Source organism: Danio aesculapii, chromosome 5, assembly GCF_903798145.1.
Source record: "Danio aesculapii chromosome 5, fDanAes4.1, whole genome shotgun sequence".
Lineage (NCBI taxonomy): Eukaryota > Metazoa > Chordata > Actinopteri > Cypriniformes > Danionidae > Danio > Danio aesculapii.
In genome coordinates this window covers 25966831-25984796 of record NC_079439.1, presented here as the reverse complement: position 1 = coordinate 25984796, position 17966 = coordinate 25966831, and the positions used below count along the sequence as shown (strand labels likewise).

Here is a 17966-nt window from a genome sequence, read left to right as displayed (position 1 = left end):
GGTTCATTCTTATTGGGAAACTACCAGCTGTAAGTGCTGTTGATCAGCAGTGGTGCCAGTCCCTGTGTGCAGTATTACATTGATTAAAATCATGCCAATCAATACAATGCTTTGTAATCAGTTCATCAGCTCTACTCTCATTCATTCAAACTCGTATAATAAAAACCTAAGAGCTGTCACAGATCTCCATCATGCCAGAGAGAAGCAGCGGCACTTTTAAAAGGAATTTTACCACCTTTTTGCCTTGAGTGACAAACAATAAATAACGATTGCAGAGATCTTTCTAGCTGGATATACGCCGCTGCTCACTGTTATGAATATATATTTCACTCATCGGCAACTTTATTACTTTTGCATTGGTAGGACTGGGATTATGGGATTATCTACCACTGCTCTCACTTGGAATGTTCTACAATCTGAAATATTGTTATCGGTTTTTATTCTCTTTTCTTCATCTATGTTAAGCTGCTTTGACACAATCTACGTTGAAGAAAGTGCTATAGAAATAAAGATGAATAGATTTGGATTTTTACATGAGAAACTGAGGCGGCATTTATATTAGAGCATTTTCAGAAGACCAGTCAGAGAGTTCTTCATTTCAGTCCCTTTATACTGATATAATAATGTATACATCTATACAGATCCCCAGCAATTCCAAATTAAAACAGGGGCTTAAGTGTTTTCAAAAAGCTCTGTTTTTGCGGGTAGTGTGTACACCAGGCATAAACGCAACATCCTAAAAACGTAGCCCTATATGCATTTCTGGAGATTGAGTATTATGTAACTAGAAGTACGTTTGGCTGCATTTCGTCTTTAAAACGAATGCTACGGGGTGGTATGACGCCGTTCCTTTTTGCGATAATAGCTGCACACTTACCTCCGGATTGACGGCTTTCTTGCTGTTACCAGTTTGTCCAGTTAGCTTGCCATGTACATCGGCGGACTTTGATGTGGAAAGGAGTTGACCAAGATGACGGGGTTTGAATCGGGCGAAGAACAGTTCCAGAAAGCGCGTAAGACAAAAACAGAATCCAAAAAATAAAATAAACAAGTAAATAACAGATTGAGAATGTGGTATGATCTGAAAACGTGGTAAAAATCAGACGAGGGCTTTTCTTTTTCTAGATTGCTTTTGAATCTAGAAAAAAAAGAGTCAATCAGGGGTCAATCAATACAGTTGGTTGGGTTTAGGGAAGGAGAAGTGTGGGTCAGACGATCGGTCAGTCAGTCAGGCATACAGTCAGTCAAACAGTCAGTTAACAGCAGCCTCAGGTGGGTTTATGCGAGAACAGCAGGGGCGAATGGCACTTGCAGGAGAAATTTGAGAACTTTCAGCAGTCTTCTGTTAAAATGTGTGGATATTTGATTTATCAACTCGAACTAGTCTGGTCATTCTCCTCTGACCTCTGGCATGAGCAAGGCACTTTTGCTCACAAAATCTGCCACTCACTGGGTATTTTCTCTTTTTCAGGCCATGCTGTGCTTCTGAAATACAGAGCAGCATCTGGCATCAACAATCATGCCACATTCAGATTCACTTAAATCAACGTTCTTCCCCATTTTGATGCTCTGTTTAAAATTTAGAAGATCATCTTGATCATGAACACAGCATGGTGCCAGGAAAAAATTAGCATATTACACCAATTTTAAATTCAACAAGGGTGACGCGGTGGCACAATATGTAGTGCTGTCGCCTCAAAGCAAGAAGCTCACTGGTTCGAGCCTCGGCTGGGTCAGTTGTCATTTCTGTGTGGAGTTTGCATGTTCTTCCTGTGTTCGCATGGGTTTCCTCCTGGTGCTCCGGTTTCCCCCAGTCCAAAGACAAGTACAGGTGAATTGGGTAAGCTAAAATTGTCTGTAGTGTATGTGTGTGAATGAGTGTGTATGGGTGTTCCCAGTGATGGGTTGCAGCTGGAAGGGCATCCGCTGTGTAAAACATATACTGGATAAGTTGGTCGTTTATTCCACTGTTGCGACCCTGTATTAATAAAGGAACTAAGCGAGAAAGAAAATGAATGAATGAATAAATTCAACATAGGCTCTTCCTGAAAATATAGCCCTATATACATTTCTGGAGATCGAAAATTACGGAGCCAGAGGTACGTATGGCTGCATTTTATCTTTAAAACGAACGTAAAATCTGAATACGTGGTAAATTCAGGCTGCAGCATGGGCTTTTCTTTTTCTGGAGTGGGTGGGCGGGTCAATCGGTGCTTTTGAAAACACTTTTGGTTGTGTTTAGGGAAGGAGGAGGGTGGGCCAGTCGATCGGTCAGTCAGTCAGTCAGTTAATCAGTCAGTCGACAGCAGCCTCTAGTGGATTTATGCGAGAAGAGCAGGAGCGAATGGCACTCGCAAGATAAATTTGAGATCTCAAAGCACACACAGCGGCCTCTGGCGGATTCGCGAAAAACAAGAACTGCAAAAAAAGTACTTTCTGGGACGTATTTGGCGCTCTTCAGAAATGTATATAGGGGTACGTTTTCAGAGTAAGCCTGGGTTGTTTAAATTCTTTGCATTGACTCCCTGACAGCTTCTGAGTTGATTTTAAAGTTAACATGCTCTATGCTCACATATAAGCAATGTTGAGCAGATTGTTATTTAAAAGTACAGTTACATTTCTCCTGTATTACTTTTACGTTACTTTTACTAAAATAACTACAGAAGTAAAACTAAAAGACAAAATATCTCAGATTTTAAAAATAAAAAGTTTTATATTTTGATCCCAAACACCACATACCTGCATATTCCTACAGGACCACACAGGATTTTGTCACCATTTTGCTGTAGGACTCTTGCAAGACTCTTACTGGGATCGTGGCAATCCAACAGGGAATATGCAGGACTTCATCAGGAATTAAAACAGGAGCATGCTAAAAGTGAAAATGACAGCGCACAGAGTCCCTAATTACATTTAGTAATTTGTCAATCACTGTCTGTCACTCTCTCATTATTTTTAATGGCTCTGATGCCACTTGAGGGATGTTGAGTCTTGCTTGCAAAACAACGGCATAGAAGAAAACACACCGGCACCTGTTTCTCTCTGTACATTTACATTTACGCTACATTTAAAACTATTTGCATATATTATGCGAACTGAAATGAACAAAAGGCATTGGTATTCATTCTTGTTCAGCCATTTAGGAGTCTATCAAACATACAAACATATGTAAATTGCCTTTATAACAGTTTGAATGTACAAGACGTCTACTGAGAACTATGCTTCCCTGAAGAAAATTTAGTGAATGTTGTTGCTGTAGGCTAGGAAAGTTTGCCATGTCACTGCTGATTCTGACAGGCTGTCCGGAAGCAGGATTGAGAGGATTCTTAGCGATTGCATCAGGGCCTGCTTTGGAAACAGCTCTGTGTCTTAACACAGGGAACTGCGGAGAGAGGGGAAGACAGCACTGTCCATCACTGGCTCTGAGCAGCATGCATGACATATATTCAGACAGATGACTGAAGAAAGCCAGATCATTTTTAAAGACCCCAGACATCCCAGTAATTGCTTGTTTTCTCCTTTACCACCTGGGAAACAGAACAGAAGTTCCTGGGCATAGACCATATGACCATGGCAAAGCTTCGACCCACAGGCAATAATAATTCAATCTCACTGCTGTAATTTAATTACTGCAACCAAGTTCCAAAAACAAACAAAAACATCTTTTATGTTCTTGCATGTCGATGGTTTGATTTGATTGCTTGGTCCAGTATTATTCAGTTAATACAATATAATAGTTTAATGTAATATACTATTTTAATAATATTAAAAACTTTTTTTATTTGCCAATTTGTAAAATATTAGTTTTGATTTACAGTAGTATTTGATTCAACACAAAATTTGATTATGTAATTTATTTAATATTAATTATTTAAATATTTAAAAAAATGTTTAGATTCATTTGAAATGGATATGCAGGATGTTGAATTCAGAAACCCTTGTTATTAGCAACACCAGTAGTGGTTAAGTGTATTGCAGTGTAGTGAATTAGCTCAAAATGAATTGAAGATTTGTTTGAACAGGGCTTCATATAAAGTAACTCTTTAAATCCGAACAAACGAATCATCCAGCGATTGTTCGAACGAACAGATGACTTAAATTACGGCTATTGCTATCAGAAATAAAAACCCATTTATTTTTAAGCAGGGTAACAAGATTGACGTTTAAGACATTAGATTCATAAATATGCACAGGCACCTTTCTTTATACAAAATGCAACTTTATCGACTAATTTAACAGAAACTAACATGTAACACAAATGCACATTCATACAGGTTGTAAAAAGAGTAAAGGAAGAAAAATAAGAGTTTGAGCAAGTGTAATGATGGAAAAACCTCGGATTTTGTAAGACCAAACCAAGCAAACCAAAAATAATCAATTTAACCCTTCTATGGTCTCTTTAGGGTTACATTTAGTTAACACCAAGTCAGTGACAATCTGGACTTGGGTTCCTTTTGTGATGTGAGGAACTCTCTCTTTTGAGCACATGGTTAGCTGGTGGTCTGTTCTTTGTCCTCGCGGGGCTTGGAGTTGAATTTTCAGTTGAGGTGGCAAAAGGACTAGTCGTGTTGACTTTTGGTTTCACAGCACACTAAACTTGAGCAGACTCTCGACAGAAAGAAAAGAAAGAAAGTTATCGGAAATGGTAATGTCTGAGCTGTGCGGTTAACCCATTTTGTCAGGGTCCACGCCTGCTCCCTGGATTTCTCTGGCTGGTGTTCTCCTGGGGTTCTTCTGGATTCAAGTGTGGATTCAAGTCCTGGTTTGGGGGTGGCCTTGGGCACAAGCTTTTATAAGGATGGTTTTGTACCCACCCTGAGGAGCTGAGTTGACCAATGAGAAGTTAACTCACCCAAGGCACATAAAGTTACAGCAGCTTTATCGTACAACACGTACAACACTCATAAAGTACTAGACACACACAACGCAGTAGAAATAAAAAGTAATAATTCATTATTGTATAAATGTACATATGTCATTCATTCATTCATTCATTTTCTTTTCGGCTTAGTCCCTTTATTAATCAGGGTTTGCCACAGCGGAATGAACCACCAACTTATCAAGCATATGTTTTAGGCAGCAGTTTCCTTTCCAGCTGCAACCCAACACTGGGAAACACCCATAAACTCTTGCATTCATACACATACACTACGGACAATTTAGCTTACTCCATTCACCTACACCACATGTCTTTGGACTGTGGGGGAAACCGGAACACCAGAAGAAAACTCACACGAACACAGGGAGAACATGCAAACTCCACACAGAAATGCCAATTGACCCAGGCGGGGCTATAGATATAGATATACTAGAAGCTTCTACTAAACAAACTACAATACATCACGTAACATTCAACAGAGAGAATACTTCTCAGTATAGTTTCTTTTTAGTCTGTCTGAACTGTGTCTGTGAACACACTGATAATTCTCTCTGCATGAACAAGGAGTGCAGAGGTTTGCAGGTAGGACAGCCTTTCATAATGTTTGGACCGAACAGTTTGATTTGATGAACTTTACTTGGTCCTAAACCTTCTACAAAATATTAAAATACATATACATTTGGTTCCAAATTTGATAATTTTCTATGAGGATTTGAAGAGACTTTGAATCGGGATAACAAAAATATTTTCTGATGACAATCGCCTATTGCCCATTTAGGTAAGCATCTAATCATAGTGAAATGGATATATTTGCAGATGAGGTATTTAAAATGTCTGTTTCCGGATGAGGTAGTTACTCTTTTAGGACAGTTTGACTATAAAACAAATTCCAGATACTTTATCCAACTATGTAAAGCTTTAGTTTTATTTAATATATTTTCGTTGTAGCATTGACATTACACTAACAGTCAGTTATTAATACATGGTAAAATCTTACATACTGTATAGCACTATTACCAATATATGTGTCAATTATTTGTATTGAAACATTTGTGTGTGCATGCGTGCGTGCGTGCGTGCGTTTGTGTGTGTTACATTATGTGCAGTGCTAATCTATATCATCATGTTTCATCTGCAGCACGTCTACCTGATCTGAAAATTCAGGATATGGTGTTCCCCTGATTGACCTTTTATCATTCAAATAGGCAAAAATGGCAAGACAGCATGCATATAGATGGACTCTATATAAATAATTAGCAAATAAAAATTAGATACAATAACTGCTCATAATAAATAATTTATTAAGCATTAGCAAATAGTAAACTCAGCATTTGTTAAGCATTAACTCTAGACATTAGTAAGCAGTTTTGTAAATAGAACTACAAATGCTATATTATTGACTTCTAGGCTCCTCTATAATCCTTAATGTCCATAATTTGTTAATGATGAACTATTCATTACTAAATTAAGTTTTAAATTAATTTGCATTATTTACAAACCAGTCATTTAAGAGTAGTTGGTGGTTTTCAAGATCATCCAGAATGAGTAAATGATTAATAATCTCTTTAAATGAAAATTTAGACATCTTATTTTTCATGTATGTAATAGCTAATCTGTGTGTTAATAAATGCTTTATTAACACAAATTCCCACAGTTTTTGGTAGTGAAGTGAAAACTATTTATGCTTTGTAGATCTCTTATAAATGACGATTAAAGGCTCTGTTATTCTAAAGAGAAAATAAAATGAACAAAAGAGTGATTCTGAACAAAAAATTATAATGTAAATAAATTAATAAATGTAAATGCTTCATAAATGATTCCTAGAGTGCAGTTATTATGAACTGTTACCAACTGTGATTTGAAAGTTGAGATGCTTTTTAAAAGGTTTGGCAACTAGTAATTGCTTATTTCACATGCATGTGATATAAACAACACAGGCTCATTCTGTAAACGTAGTCCCATGGACATTTCTGGAGATCGTGAATTATGTAGCCGGAGGTATGTATGCCTGCATTTTAGTTTTTAAATGAACGCTACGGAGAGCGGTATGATGGCGTTTCTTTTCGCGCTTATTAGCTGATTAGCTTACCTTATCAAGCATATGTTTTAGGCAGCAGTTTCCTTTCCAGCTGCAACCCAACACTGGGAAACACCCATAAACTCTTGCATTCATACACATACACTACGGACAATTTAGCTTACTCCATTCACCTACACCACATGTCTTTGGACTGTGGGGGAAACCGGAACACCAGAAGAAAACTCACACGAACACAGGGAGAACATGCAAACTTCACACAGACTCCACTCTATTTATGCTTTGTAGATCTCTTATAAATGACGATTAAAGGCTCTGTTATTCTAAAGAGAAAATAAAATGAACAAAAGAGTGATTCTGAACAAAAAAATTATAATGTAAATAAATTAATAAATGTAAATGCTTCATAAATGATTCCTAGAGTGCAGTTATTATGAACTGTTACCAACTGTGATTTGAAAGTTGAGATGCTTTTTAAAAGGTTTGACAACTAGTAATTGTTTATTTTACATGCATGTGATATAAACAACACAGGCTCATTCTGTAAACGTAGTCCCATGGACATTTCTGGAGATCGTGAATTATGTAGCCGGAGGTATGTATGGCTGCATTTTAGTTTTTAAATGAACGCTACGGAGAGCGGTATGATGGCGTTTCTTTTCGCGCTTATTAGCTGACCGCTTACCTCCATGTGGAGGGCTTTCCTGCTGCGACCAGTTTGTCCAGTTAGCTCGTCGTGTACGTCATCGGACTTGAGACACAGAGAGGAGTTGACCACGATGGCGGGGTTCAAATGCGGGGAAGAGCGGTTCCAGAAATCAGGTAAGACAAAAACAGAATCTAAAAAATAAAATGAACAAGTGAATAACAGGGTGAGAGTGTGGTGAAAATCAGACGAGGGCTTTTCTTTTTCTGGACGGCTTTTGTAAATTGTTGGTTGGGTTTAGTGGAAGTAAGTGGGTGGGCGGGTCAATCGATAAAATTGGTTGGGTTAAGGGAAGGCAGAGAGTGGGTCAGACGATTGGTCAGTTGGCCAGTCAGTCATTCAGTCAGTCGAGAGTGGCCTCTGGTGGGTTTACGCGAGAACAGTGGGTACGAACGGCACTCAGAAAAAAGCGCACACAACGGCCTCTTGTGGATTCGTGAAAACAAAAACTGCAAAAATATGTACCTCCCGGGACGTATTTTGCGGTCTCCAGAAACTTCCATAGGACAACATTTTCAGAATGAGCCTGGGTTGGATATAAATGTGTATACGCCTAAGTGACATGAATGTTTTCATTAATGAATTTATATTAACTAAATGTTAATGTGAGGGTGACACGGTGGCGCAGTGGGTAGCACAAACGCCTCACAGTAAAAAAGTTGCTGGTTCGAGCCTCGGCTGGGTCAGTTGGCATTTCTGTGTGGAGTTTGCATGTTCTCCCCTTGTTCACTTGGGTTTCCTTTGGGTGCTCCGGTTTCCCCCACAAGTTCAAAGACATGTGGTATTGGTGAATTGGGTGAGCTAAATTGGCCGTAGTGTATGTGTGTGATTAAATGTGTATGGGTGTTTCCCAGGGATTGGTTGCAGCTGGAAGGGCATACGCTGCGTAAAACATATGCTGGATAAATTGACGGTTAATTCCGCTGTAGCGACCCTGGAATAATAAAGGGACTAAGTCGAAAAGAAAATTAATAAATGAATGAATGTTAATGCTTTGTTAAATAAATGATAAAAATGTGCCATCGCCATTGCAGGTTTAGCTTTGCAAGAAGACTGTTTTAACCTCACAGTGAAAGCTGATAGAGTTTATCCCACCTTCTTACATGGCTTCTCATAAATCCTTTATAATCTTATGAGTTCTATAATAGTCCAATTGAAAACCGTTTTTAAATCCTATGTGAACTATTCCTGGCAGTGGCATCCATACAGTAAATCTGGAGGCACGTAACCAGCTTAAATATTTATTAATTCAGAATTGCTTCCTTTATCTGATTAATTACCAGATTATTGCTGGCTGCTACTTAGGTAGGTCCTTGACATATTCACCATAGGTCATAGTTAATTCAGCGTTCCTATTTCAGGCAAACAACTGAACTGGGGAAATTTGTCATGGTCAAATACTTCGTTGATAATATGCAGAGCAAATTCTGTATGTGTAGTTGTGTTTGGAGACACCGGATGCTAAAGTACCATTTCACGTGGGATTTATTCTTTAATCTGATGTTAAGCTGATTTTAGATTGTAAATACAGACTGGAGACACCAGATGTGTTTGCTTTTACTATTTCGGGCTTGTTTTGTGTCACTCTTTGTAAACAAGGTTTTTGTGTACCATTTGTAGACTACGACTCACATCTAGAAACAGACCTCTATGTAACATACGTCACAGCATGTTAAGGCCTGTTAGTGTTATGAAATGGCAAGTCATCCTGTTATGCTGTGGAACATTTTTCTGACAGAGAAGCTGTGGAAATGAGCTGTAATCTCCAGCACACAGCAGATTTAACCTGTGCCAGCTGCACATTACCCTCAGACCTTCATCAGCAGCTCTTCTAAAGCTGAGGGGTGGCAGGGGGAAAACTGCACTTAATGTAAAGCTGCTTCACATTTCTTTATGTGTGTGCTAAGAATTCATCTCAGAAAAGAAGTAGTTGTGTACTGCAATGTGCGTGTTTGTGTGTAAATTCTGGAGTACAGTGGAGCAGTATGCAGCATTATCAGTGTAACTTATATGACAATTTTACATTTATAATTCTTCAAATATAATGCATTGTATCTATTGTTTATACATAAATACTAGTGTAATAAATAAATAATAGTGTTTGCAATAAATAATAGGTGTTTGCCCTAAAGTACCTCCTCTTCCTTCAGTTTATATATATATGTGAAATGTATTTTTATTTGCATATAAATACATTCAAACACATGAAAATGTGTTTGTGTTGATGTTTGTGTTGTGGCTAACAAATGTCCCAGTGTGTATAGCAATACCAGCAATTTTTGACTACATGGTGATTTTTTCCCCATGAGGAAAATGGCTCATAAATCATACAGAATGTAAATATAAAATTACAGAATGTTTTCCATTAGGGTTGGGGTAGGGGAATTAAATATGCAATCTGTACAGCATAAAAATTAATACATTTATGGGAAGTCACCATAAAACATAAAATCCTGTGTGGGTATATCTTGTATACTTCACCTTGTGGGGACATTTTTTGGTTCCCATAAGAGAAAATAGCTCATAAATCACAGAATGAAGTATTTTGAAAATTGTGAAAATGCTGAATGTGTCCTGTGTAGGTTTGGTATAAATTACATTGTTTAAAGTATTATAAAATATATAAAAATATATTTTTAACACATACCGGCCACTTTATTAGATACACCTGTCCAGCTGCTCGTTAACGCAAATTTCTAATTTATAATCAGCCAATCACATGGCAGGAACTCAATGCATTTAAGACGATCTGCTGCAGTTCAAATCGAGCATCAGAATGGGGAAGAAAGGTGATTTAAGTGACTTTGAACATGGCATGGTGGTTGGTGCCAGATGGGCTGGTCTGAGTATTTCAGAAACTGCTGATCAACTGGGATTTTCACGTACAACCATCTCTAGGGTTTACAGAGAATGGTCTGAAAACGAGAAAATATCCAGTGAGCGACAGTTCTGTGGGCGCAAATGCCTTGTTAATCCCAGAGGTCAGAGGAGAATGGCCAGACTGGTTCCAGCTGATAGAAAGGCAATGGTAAGTCAAATAACCACTCATTACAACTGAGGCAGGCAGAAAAGCATCTCTGAACACACAACATGTCCAACCTTGAGGCGGATGGGCTACAGCAGCAGAAGACCACACTAGGTGCCACTTCTTTCAGCTAAGAACAGGAAACTGAGGCTACAATTCGCACAGGCCCACCAAAATTGGACAATAGAAGATTGGAAAAACATTGCCTGGTCTGATGAGTCTCGATTTCTGCTGTGACATTTGGATGGTAGAGTCAGAATTTGGCTTCAACAACATGAAAGCATGGATCCATTCTGCCTTGTATCAACAGTTCAGGCTAGTGGTGTTGGTGTAATGGTGTGGGGGATATATTCTTGGCACACTTTGGGCCCATTAGTACCAGTTGAGCATTGTGCCGAAGCCACAGTTTACCTGAGTATTGTTGCTGACCATGTCCATCTCTTTATGACCACAGTGTACCCATCTTCTGATGGCTACTTCCAGCAGGATAATGCACCATGTCATAAAGCGTGAATCATCTCAGACTGGTTTCTTGAACATGACAATGAGTTGTACTCAAATGGCCTTCACAGTCACCAGAACTCAATCCAATAGAGCACCTTTGATTCGCATCATGGATGTGCAGCCGACAAATCTGCAGAAACTGCGTGATGCTATCATGCCAAAATGGACCAAAATCTCTGAGGAATATTTCAGTACCTTGTTGAATCTATGTCACGAAAGGATTAAGGCAAAAGGGGTCCAAACTAGTAAGGTGTACCTAATAAAGTAACTGGTGTGTGTATATCTAGTAATATTTGAAATTGTAAAAATAAAATAAAGTGAAATGAATGTATACAAATGATGCATTACACATTTGATGCATAGTTTTTTCCACATTGTGTATTTTTATGTTTCATATATAAAGGACAGCCTAGATCTAGATATTTCATGCAACCAATTCCGATTTTGCAAACTGCGCACAATATAGGCCGACACGGCACCAAAAGCACTTGCTATGCAAATATGCTGTTAGGACATTTAGATTTCTTCATTTAGCAGACACTTCTATCTAAAGCGAGTCTCTCACAGATTCCTCTGTCAGCAGTCACATGACAGCTCACAAATACGTGATGTATCTGCACAAACAGCCATATGTGTGTCTAATGGAAACAGAGAAAAGAAGAGGCATTTGATTGTTAGGCCTTGAGATGTCATTCTGTTGCCTTTTAGATTAAAACAGTCAATAAGCTGTCTCGAGGTCAGTGGCTGATGTGGCACAACAATGAACGGAGAAACAGGACAGGGTATTTAATGCATAATAATTACTGTTTAAATCTGGTATCATGAAGAAGACTCTGGCTCTGTTAGAGAACAACTAAAGTTTGTCCCCAGCAGGAAGTGCCCTGTCCCTCCACACTCAAGTGTTTTGTGTCTGTATGTATGTGGAGTCATGAGAAGGTTAATGTGTTCAGTCTCTGAACAGTTTGCTGACGGCGGCTCTGCTCTCTGCTGAGGAGGAACAAACAGTCAAATCAATCTCACCCTTGCCCTGCTCTGCTGCTCTGATTGATGTTTCCATGTCCTCCTCTCTCACGTGCACCGTGAGAAATGTCCTTTCTGACAAATCTTCTTTCTTTTGTCTGAGATGAACAGCGTTGTTCTTTCCTTATATATGTAGATTATTTAAAGGGCACCTATTTGACTCTTTTTCCAGATTTATAATGCGTCTTTTGTGTCTCCAGAATGTGTCTGTAAAGTTTCAGCTCAAAACACCCCTTCAGATTATTTATTAGACCTTTCGGAATATTAGATATTCTGGCGCTGTTTTTGTTGCCTTGGTGCTTGTTCTCCCTGCCCACCGTTCCCATGAGCCTCAATCTCCACCTCGGCTGTGTCAGATAAACAGCACAGTGACAGACATGAAGGAAGCAGATCTCATGTAACGTTTGTGAGAAATACTACAGTAAGAACTTTCCCAATGATTATTTGATGTATTTGTTGTGGAGTTAGTTTAAGGCCTTTCTTCCACGAGTCACACACAATTACTTTACAAAGTTTGCATGCACACACACACACAGCGCGCGTGTTTTATTCACATTAATATTCACTGCTGTATGGGTATTCGTTATGTTAATGTACAAAATAAACCTGATTTAACGTTGAAAAACTGGGCTTGAAGTGTCTTCTTTTATAATTGTTGCTTTGCGCACGTCCTGTCTTGTTGATATGATTACACGCATTACCAAGGAGACATGTTAATGCGCAGCTGTCAATCAAATCAATGGCCAGGCAAACCGCACTCCTACGTCACGTTGGGGTCGGCCTGAAAATGGGAGGGATTTGGATCCTATTTTAATGTCAGGAAATGTAAGAAAAGATGCTTATTGTCTCTATATCACCCCGATATGACTGTTATGACCAATATGGCCCAATATGACACACTATACCTACACACAGTTCTGTCTAAACAGATTACAAAAGATGATTTTCATCATATAGGTACCCTTTAAATGAATTTGATTATCTAAACGACACAGTAACTATAGCCTGATTTACATTACACAAAGGCAGTCATAAGTTTCCATTTTCTGAAAGCTGAATAAATGAGGTTTGTGTTGATGTATGTTTGTTAGGACAGGAACATTTTTGTTGGCTGGTATATTCTAAGGATTTTTGGCTGACAATTTTGACCCATGTAATGTATTTTGTCTTTTGTCAAAAATATACAATTAATATTTTTATTTATTTATTTATTTATTTATTTATTTATTTATTTATTTATTTATTTATTTATTTATTTATTTATTTATTTATTTATTCATTTATTGGTCCTCAGTCACATTCTTGTGAAAAAAAAAGTTTGTGACACTTTTTAATAATAATTCATTCATTTTCCTTCTGATTAAAATTTATCAGGGGTTGCCACTGCAGAATGAACCGCCAACTATTCCGGCATATGTTTTATGCAGCGGATGGCCTTTCAATCGCAACCCAGTGTTGGGAAATTTCTAATAATCACTGTAAATATATTGCAAAATCATTTATTTTCTGTCACAATATCTCATTCATTAATATCATGACAATGTCGGTAGGTTTATCACGGCCATTTTTTTTTAATCAAATGATATATAGGCATGTTATCATTAAATAGAAGATAGAAGCTGACTTGTTTGAGGTGTTTCTGGGAAGTTATAGTGTGCAATTTCATAGAGGATCTGTGAATTGAGATTTCTGAATAAACAGATTTGAGTTATGTAATTCAATGTGCAACCTATTGTTTGGTAAAAAAGTGATATATTACAATTTTAAATAGGGCTGAACAATATATCGTCTGAGCATCAATATCGTATTGTGTGAATCTGCAATAGTCACATCGCAGGATTTGATTATTTATTAAAGATTGAAAGGTAAAGATAATTTTAATTCTTATTATTTTTAAATGATTTATTTCATGTGACCGTGTTATTTTACATTTGATTGTTCCGTTTCTGTTCTTGAATACTGTTAGACTCCCCAGAAAACCATAAAGTATTGTTTATTTATTTATTTTGGACTGCCATTCATTCATTCATTCATTTTCCTTCGGCTTAGTCCCTTATTCAGGGGTCACCACTGTGGAATGAACCGCCAGCTGTTCCACCATATGTTTAATGCACCGGATGCCCTTCCATCAGTAAACCAATACTGGGAAATAGTCATTGGACTGTGTCGTTGGAAACCGGAGCACCTGGAGCAAACCCCACACAAACACGGGAAGAACATGCAAACTCCACACAGAAATGCCAACTGACCCGGCTAGGACTCGAACCAGCGACCTTCTTGCTGTGAGGCAACAGTGCTAACCACTGCGCCACTGTGCCGCCTTTATTTTGGATTGTAATTTATTATAATTTATGCAGATGCACCACATAGAAAAAGACAGTCGATCTGAATTAATAAAATCTTTCCAAATAGAGCTATTCAAATCATCTGGTGAAGTTTATATCGCAATATATAGTATCTATTGTCTTATTTATTGTCTATTAATATATAATTTTCCAATTTCCTGTAGCCTTTTTTTTTTTTTAAATAACTTTGTTACTCTTAAAAATCCCCACAAAAATAACATAACACATACTTTCACCATATACTTCTCTAAAATTCTAAATTCTAATTCTAAATTCTTATTAAATAATCTGAAAAGGCACCTCATGTGAGCGGAAAAACTTGTTGTGATAGTGACGTTTTTCCAATAGGTGTATATTGAGTTGCTACTTCAGTATTTGAAGAGTAATGGGAATGCAGCTATTGAATCTGGAGAAACTGTCTTATTGTGCCAGCGTTGTGTGTTTCTTTCATGGCCTTAACTCAGCATCAGGATCTTAACTCTGCTCTAATGCCTTTCTCCATTTGCTCTCGATTTATTCCACTTGAGTTGAGCTGGAAGGGAGTCATTGTGTGTGTGTGTGTGTGTGTGTGTGTGTGTGTGTGTGTGTGTGTGTGTGTGCGTGTGTGCGTGTGTGCGTGTGTGTGTGTGTATGCGAGAGCGTGTCCACACATGCCAATGAACATTAATGATGGCAGCTGTGGAATCATTCAGAGCGAACACTTGGCCATCCAGATTATTTATCACAAATTTATTTTTAGCACATCCTTTCCACTAGCAAAGGTTTATAGCGTAGACATCAGAGCAGATGTGGGTTACTGTAAGTCATTTTATGTGAGCTTTACTACCGCTTAGTGTTCTTCTTAAATAAGCAATATGATGGTCTTAAAGTTTTGATTTTTACTCGCAGCTATTAAGATGAAAGCATCATCTGATAAAAGCTGACATTTTCAGTTCACAAAGAAATCCTTAAGAGGAAACAAATGGAGGGTTTTAAAAAGACTTCCCCAGTTAAGTCCTGCACTTCAAGTATGATGTCATTTCATTGGTCAACTTCAAGTAAGCATCATTCTGGTCTTCTAGACAAAATAAGCCAATGACATCAAACCCCCCCCCCCCCCCAAAAAAAATAAAAAATTTTCTGCTCCAAAAATAATTTGACAATAAATAAAACATGTTCTAAATAAGTAACTAGATAATTATTATTTTAGGGTGCGAGTCTGTGATGTTTATGGCATAGAAAAAAACTTTTAAGTGCCACTGTATTTACCACAGATCATATTTTACTCATCAATTGAAAATCTCGATTACATAACCCCCATAGGAATCAGTGCTAAATTAATCTGTCAGGTTTTGACGTCATTTCTGCATTCCTTCTGGAAAATAAGCTCATTTATGATTCTTTCATGGCTTGCTTGTCAAGAATCTTTATAAAAGTTACCTTTAAAAGGTTATAATGTACTTATGTTTGCATGACAAAAAGCAGGGGTGTCCAAACGTTTCTGTTTGAAGGGGCAAAAACCAAAAATCATTGATAGCTGTGAGCCGAAGACAAATATATTAAACTGTTTTACATTAAATTTGCCATGGGTAATTTCCTCATTTATTACTTAATATTTAAAAATAAATAAAAAGCATTACTTTGAATCGTATTACCTAATGCAATATAACTTTTTTCATTATAACTATTGCAATAAAAACAGAAACAATCACATTTATAACACAGTTGAGTCAACGCTAAATACACTAGTCAAGCAGAATCTGCCTTTGACTTGATTTGCTTACCAAAGTCCTCCATCCGGCAGGTGACAGTATGTACAGTTTAAACTACAGTAAGTCTGATTAATTGACACTATTTAAATTGAAATGTTTAATTTCACTTAACTTTTTTGTAGCTTAACAATTGATCAAACAAATAAAAGCTTAAATCAAAATTGAAATGACAATATCTAAACCAGTCCCATCAGTCTCCCTTTTTTCTCGTGGGCCCTAGTTTGGGCATCTCTGACTTAAAGGAATAGTTCCCATTTAACCATTCCTTACTTGTTCCAAACCTGTTTGAGTCTCTTCTGTTGAACACAAAGCCAGATATATTGAAAAGTGTTGGAAAAAGCAACCATTGACTTCCATAGTATTTTTGTTCCTACTATGGATGTCAATGGCTGTTTTTCCCAATCTTCTTTATATATAAATAAATATATTTTTGTGGGCAACGCAGTGGCGCAGTAGGTAGTGCTGTCGCCTCACAGCAAGAAGGTAGCTGGTTCGAGCCTCGGCTGGGCCAGTTGGCGTTTCTGTGTGGAGTTTGCATGTTCTCCCTGCGTTCACGTGGGTTTCCTCCGGGTGCTCCGGTTTTCCCCACAGTCCAAAGACATGTGGTACAGGTGAATTGGGTAGGCTAAATTGTCCGTAGTGTATGAGTATGAATGAGTGTGTGTGGATGTTTCCCAGAGATGGGTTGTGGCTGGAAGGGTATGGGTTGGGTTGCCGCTGCGTAAAACAAATGCTGGATAAGTTGGCGGTTCATTCCGCTGTGGCGACCCCAGATTAAGAAAGGGACTAAGGCGACAAGAAAATGAATGAATGAATATATATTTTTGTGTTCATCTGTAGACAAAAGCGCATTAAAGTTTAGGATGTTATTGGACTCTATAGAAGTTAGATTAGTTTGTTTTTTGCAGTAGTGAGTCAGTTGGCGTTTCTTTGTGGAGTTTGCATGTTCTCCCTGCATTCACGTGGGTTTTTTCCGGGTTCTCCGGTTTCCCCCACAGTCCAAAGACATGCGGTACAGGTGAATTGGGAAGGGAAAATTATCCGTTGTGTATGAGTGTGAATGAGTGTGTATGGATGTTTCCCAGAGATGGGTTACGGCTGGAAGGGCATCTGCTGCATAAAAAAAGGGCTGGATAAGTTGGCGGTTCATTCCGCTGTGGCGACCCCAGTCCATTGACTTACTGTAAAAATTGTGAATAATATGTATAATGATAAGTTAAATATGTGATTTTGTTTATATCAATTTTGCCAATAAAATCCATGCAAATAAAGTTTTAGTTTTAATACTGTACACACATCATAATTTGTAAGCTGTTAACCTTTTCCTATAGAATCTACAGTAGCTTACTGGCAGCAGTTTGCCAGTACCTTATTGTAAATCAATTACAGCAAAATACTGTATTTACATTGACAGCACCAATTATCTTGCTGTATATGTATTTTCAGAATTGTATCTATGTATATCTTTACTGTAAAATATACAGTAATTTTTACATACACAGTATAACTTTCCTACAGTAAAATACAGTTCATATTACAGTTAGATACTGTGTGTTTTATAAAAATCATTAAAAGTGTAGGTAACAGACTGAAGTTTTAATGAGCTTTACTTTTTCCACACTTTTCTGGAGAAAGTCTTATTTGTTTTATTTCGGCTAGAATAAAAGCAGTTTTAATTAAAAAAAAAAACATTTTAAG

At 37.7% G+C, this 17966-nt stretch overlaps 1 protein-coding gene across 3 annotated transcripts in view; it reads left to right on the top strand.

Moving 5' to 3' along the window:
• The window catches only part of osbp2b (oxysterol binding protein 2b), a 133037-nt gene that overhangs the window by 75781 nt on the left and 39290 nt on the right, over positions 1–17966 (top strand). The window lies entirely within an intron of this gene.